Raw genomic sequence first — 6000 nt, 5'->3', positions numbered from 1 at the left:
CTGAGCTCCTGGGGGACAGGTGCTGCAGGAGCTGCACCCCCAGTAAGCCCCAGATAGTGGGGATGCAGTGAAGCAGTGAGGACTTTGGGCTGGCAGGGGGATTCTCTACACCACAGGCAGCTCACAGTAGTTTTAATTCCGTTTTTTATGCTGGCTGTGGGAATAGCTCAAGAAGAGATACAGGGTGGCCTGGGATCTGGCTGATTCTGATGCAGTGTAAGTCAGAGGAGTTGACCCAAGGCAGGGAAGTCCTATGTGCAAGCAATGAAATGCAGGTTGCTCCACGACCACCAGGAAGCAATGTTTCCAGTGCTTGACAGTGCAAAGAAGCCCTCCAAAGGGCCTTATCTACTGCTCCAGGTAGATACAGCAGTCCTGTGAGTCTGCAAGCTGGCCAGAAGAGCACGCAAGCGATGGTCTTTCATAAAGCACCAAGTGCCAGGAAGCATCCCTGATTGGGGTAACCGGTTTGATCTCCTGTGGAAGAACTGTCCAGAGCACTGAAAAACCAAGCAGCTGCCAGCAGGGATGGCTGGATTCCCCTATAAGAAAGAAGTTACGCTGCAATATCCAAATGGCAGCATGGAGAGCTCATCGACACGGAGCACAAAGCTCCTACCGATGTGTAGGATGAGCACAAAGATGCATTTTATCAGCTGTGTAAAAAGGACTCAGTTGGATTTTGTGCTGTGATGCCTGCATCTTGCTGTTTTATTGATGAGTGTCAGTGTCACAATCCATGAGCTGATGTAATGGGATGGCAGCAAGTCATGGGAAGGAAGAGCCTGGGAGAAAAACATAGAAATAAAATTGCCCGGCTCTTCTCAAAACAACTCTTTGATGATGAGATAGGTGACAAAACATGGGGGGGAAGGGGGCAACAGAGCTGCTTCCTTTCTGAGATAAAATAAGCCCCCTCACTGTCATTCTAAAAGCACAAAGTCTTGAACAAATGCAGCTACCAAGGGAGAGAGTAAGATGACCCCATGGCTGGTAAAGCAGCAGGATAAACGATTCCGATAAACATGGAGAACAAAATAGTGAGGGGAAAAATATTTAGGGATGTGTGCATGAGCAAAAGGGAAAACTGCTGCTGGCACAACTAGGAATAATGCCACCAAGGCAGCGGGTCAATCTACTGCAAAAGAATGAGGCTCATCTGTTTCAGGGGACTCACAAAGCGGATTTAATTTCATGCGTTAGGAGACCGCAATGCTCCTTTGGAAATTGTCCTTTGTCCTTCTCAGGCAGTGCCAGAGAGAAACCCACAGTAGAGGAGAAAGGAAAAAAAAAAATGAAGCGGTAAGGTGTTTAAATCATCTCATTGATGAAACAGATCTTTAAAATACTGAGAACCCACTACACTAGGACAGTTAAGCCATAACTAGCGAGCACCAAATACTGTTGCACTAGACTAACCTTAAACAGGCTGACTTCACTCCATCCATCTCTTCCATCTGAGGAGGTTTCCAGAGGAAACAGAGGAAGAAGCGGGAATGGCATTGCAGCATTCACTGGAGAAGAGTTAAATGTGTGAAAAGCAGGACGCATCAGGGAAGTAGTGGTAGAAGAGCACAAGAAACATAGTTGGAACACGCACTGAGAAAAAGGTACAGAGAAAACTTTTGGAATAAGTATAGATGAACAAAGTCATTTAGTCCATCAGCTTGTCTTTTGTTGTTGTTCGATTGCTGTTATACCAAAGGAAATGCAATTTAGTTACATTCTCTGTAAATTGATGAGTCTGCATCAAAGATATCAGACTCTGCTTTAATATCTCTTTCTAATGAAAAAAAAAAAGCTACAAGGTCTGAAATGTTTGACTAATGATACAGGACACAGCATGAAGTCACAGCTAACAGTAAGAGCAAGACGCAGATGATAAAACCAGTATCAGGATAAGTAAGATATGGACAGAGACCTTATGTGTTAGCTCAAATTTGGTTAAAATCACAGCAAGTTAGGTTTCTTTTGACTGTCAGTATTTTTTTCAAACAAATAACTGCCTGGCTTCTCACTCGGAGCAATAGGGTAGTGGGTAGGTACAGGGGAAATTTCAGCCACATAAAAATTCTCAGTCTAGAGAAGTGTTTCAGGCTAAGGCTTGAGCACCCATGCCTGTAGCATGACCTGATATTAAAGTGTGGGGACTGCCACCTGAGAAACTCCCTTCTGAGGCATGGCAGGTCCCACCTGCTACTGATGAGGAGGATAAGCATTCATCAGAAAGAAATGCAGAAGTCAGAAGAGTCCAGCTTCTAGCTGAAGCAAAGCAGGGAGTCCAACTGCCTCTCCAAAGAGGTGGCCTAACATCATAGGGTTGCTTACTTCGTGTTTCTCACAGAAAGCTCCTCATCCTTTCTCTGCTAAACTCCTCACCAGCTCTTTAGGCCCCATTTCCCCATGGAAAGGGAAGGAAATAAAAAAGGAGTCACTCATGTCAGGTCAGGTGCCACCCTCCCGAATGCCAGGGAGTGCATCTAACCCAACAGTACAGCAATGACTGAGAGCTGTTCTCCACATGTGTGTACCCAACACGCATATGGAAGGACAAAACCTGTGGGGGAGAAGGGAAGAAAACCAAACCAAAAAACAATTCACGTCTAGCACGATCAAGCTTTCTCGATCAAGCCAACTTAAAAGTCTGGGAGGAGGGAAATTTCCCAGAAAACAGCACCATTGAATATATGTTTGAAGGAGGAGGGTGAGTTATCTTATTTATGAACTTTTTAAGAAAAAGAAAAAGATTTAGCTGTGTTGGGAGGAAACAGATCATGGCTTCCTTTAGAAGGTTTATCTTACTCCTTATCAATGAGTGTACTGTACTGGTGTCCGTAGGAGTAATCTGGACTCTACAATGTCGTCCCTTTGAAAGTGCTGCTGTTCTGAGCAGTTCTGGTGGGCAGGCTTGATACGGTTAGCAAGTTCAGCCTGCAAAATCCTGCCTGTATTTGTTGTATTCTCTCCCTCTGGGTTCTTCCATAGATCACACATGGTATATAACTGTGAGACTATGTTTCCTGAGGAACGGATCAGAATTGATAAGCCAATTAACAAAAGCTTGAGAGCTGTCTTCTTGCTGTTTTTAAACCACACCAATTTTTGCAGCAGAGGATCGCAGTGCTGATTTTATCATAAATCATTAGTCATTATTTCTTTGAGCCAAGTCTTTGACAGCTGGCTTTGTGTAGTGTAGTGGAATATTCCACAGGATGACAAAGCAAACATATGTTTGAGGATCTGTGCAAGATGCTAATTGCAACAGGGCGTGAGGACAGGTGTGGGAACACGGTATGGTATGCTACTTTTAGTGACGCATAGGCCATTCAATTCCCCATAGGTCTCGCACTTCATTTACTTTTGGGAAGATATTCTGTAATACCATCACAGACGGGAAGGAGAAGAGAAAGCAGAATTGGCAGCGTTTTATAATATTTTACACCACCGCAAGACAGTGGGGAACTCTGGTTCAGAAAGTCAATCAATATTAAAGTTTCTTCTCTTTGAATGCTCACAGCCAGAGCAGAGGTTTTGCCATCCTGTTCCTCCATCTGTACACCAGTTCAAAATGAATCATCTGCACTAGTGGACAGTGAAGAGAGTAAGTGCTTCCACAAAACAGCTTTTTTGAAGGAAACCTTTAAAATTAAATCGTAGCCATCTGTCATGGTAAAGCATAGAAACACTTTTCACTTTCAGAGAGCTTTACAGCATTGACTAATTAGTCCTTGGGACATAAGAGGACCAATTTTTTCCCAATTTAGATTGGAAAGTCAGCAGGGGCATCTTGTGTCCTGGGGCAGGACTTTAGGCTCCCTGTGAGGCAGGAGAATTGTAATCCTTTTGTAGTAGTCAATGTTTTCAAGTGGGGGGTGTAAAGTTGAGCACTTCTACCCCTATTTATGTGCTTGTGACAAATTAAAGGCTTGGGTTTTGGGTTTTTTTTCACAACTGGTGCACATCCAGATGCTCCTATTGACTTATAAATACTAAATGTCCAATTTGAATAGGAGCTGCAGGTGCTCAGTCCTTTGAATATTAAGCCATTAAAAAGGGCGTGAATTAGGCCTACACAAGTAAAGTGTCCATTGATTTGTTGGATGAATTGGAAAGTATTTCCTATGCTCTGAATGTTTTTGAGTTGATCTAAAATGTTTTGCTTTTAGCCAAAATGACCACACTTTTTTTTTTCCAGTTTGCTGATGAATAAAATGTTTTATTTCATTTTCTGCATTGCTTTAAAGAATAAGAACTGTAGGTAGCTTAAGTCTTGAAAGGTCATGAGCTTTTGCTCTGTTCTGTCATTTAGAAATGCCAAATTAAAAACTTCCACTTTTTAAAAACAGAAATAATTTTTTGACCTAAAGTATTCATCAAGTTTAATACCAATACATGAAAAGTTTTTGTTGACTCAGAACTTCACACTTCAGCAAATAAATCATTCTCCTGTTTCTAAGTCCAGGCTTGGGAACTGAACTTAGGATGTTCACAGGGTGATGGTAGCTCTCTAAATAAAAGCCTTGGATTCAAACTCTGCTGGTTCAGGCTCTCAGGGTATTTCGGGGACCACAGCCTCCAGCCATCTGCCTTGCCCCTCTACCAGAGGTTATGAGCTCCACAGCAAAGACAATTCATCGCAGAGCTACGGGAGCTCACGAGTTATTGTGAGTACTGGTTTGCAGTTTATCTTTAAATGCCAGGCTGTGGACCAAGGTCGCTGCTTCACGGTCTGCCCCAGTCTGACTGAATGAGCCCTACCTTGTCCTCCTCTCCTCCCTTATCACTTCCATCTGGGAAGGCAACCCACCCCAAAGCCTTGCCAGAGGATAGCCCTACTTAGAGCAGGAAAGGCAGGGGGAAAAGGATCGCTGAAAACAGGTGAGAGGTATTTAAAAGTGGTAAGTAGGAGAAATGTGATGCAGTGAGCACAATATGTTAGCAACGAAAAATATACATGAAGGCTGTAACTTCAAGGCCTCAACATAAAGAAGCAGACAGTACTTTGACCTATTGAATAAAAAGAGGATGGCAAAAGGGAAAAACCAGGAGGAGGTATGAAAAAATTGATGATGTATGTACGTAAGAGAAATATATTAAAACACAGGGGTGTCAGAATGGTGAATCACCTCTGTTGGGTTGTAATAGGCCAGGAGGTTACCTACAAGAAGACCTTTGCCTCAGCTTTTCAGAGTTCCCCTAAATCAATATATAGTCCAGCAATGATGTGAATAAAATGTAGTATTTAAGGCCTTTCAATGTCTCTGAAGAGTTTGTACATTGAAGTGGGTCACTTTGCAGCCTAATTTTTGTGTATGTTTGTTCTAAATGAACATTATTTAGGATACTGTTTATCTAAGGAATGTGTATTCAAAGGTTAGGATGTTTTGAACAGTTCTTTATAACCCGTTCTGAAGCCTCATGAATTTTTTTGGCACGGACAGTCTTTTTCAGCCATGAGCATAACACTCCTCAAGAACTATGCAAAATAAAATGTGACAGCAGGGCAAAATATTTTATAGGCAAAGTGACTTTCCATAATAGTGGAATAATAAATGCAGAAGGAGGAAAGGCCAAGTGCAAATGCTGAAATGCGTTCACAAGTGCATTTGTGCCGCTCCTGCGGCTGCTGGAGTGCCCCTTGCTCGCGTGGATTCATTCCGTGAAGCATTTGAAGTTAATCAACTCATTAGGAAAGTGGGGATCCAGCATACCTCCGAGCAGTGAGCTTGTACTCTTTATTGCTACTTCGCTGCCAGCAGTTACTGTTGATCGATTAATATTATGAAAGGATTAAAATGGATGACAGACAGAACAGTCTGTTATTTCCAGCAAGAAAGTCATAAATCTGTCAAAAGGCTTGTAAGTCCTAGGGAGGGTTTGCTAGTGCAGCAGTATTCGTTGTGCTGCGATTTTGGACAGGAGGATTTGACCTTGATGGGTAGTGAATCTTGCTGTGCTGTTGCTGGAGACAGACGTTGTGCTACCTCTATGACTTTCTCT

This window comes from Rissa tridactyla, chromosome 2 (assembly GCF_028500815.1).
Source record: "Rissa tridactyla isolate bRisTri1 chromosome 2, bRisTri1.patW.cur.20221130, whole genome shotgun sequence".
In the NCBI taxonomy this organism is placed as follows: Eukaryota; Metazoa; Chordata; class Aves; order Charadriiformes; family Laridae; genus Rissa; species Rissa tridactyla.
This window is presented reverse-complemented; position numbering follows the sequence as displayed.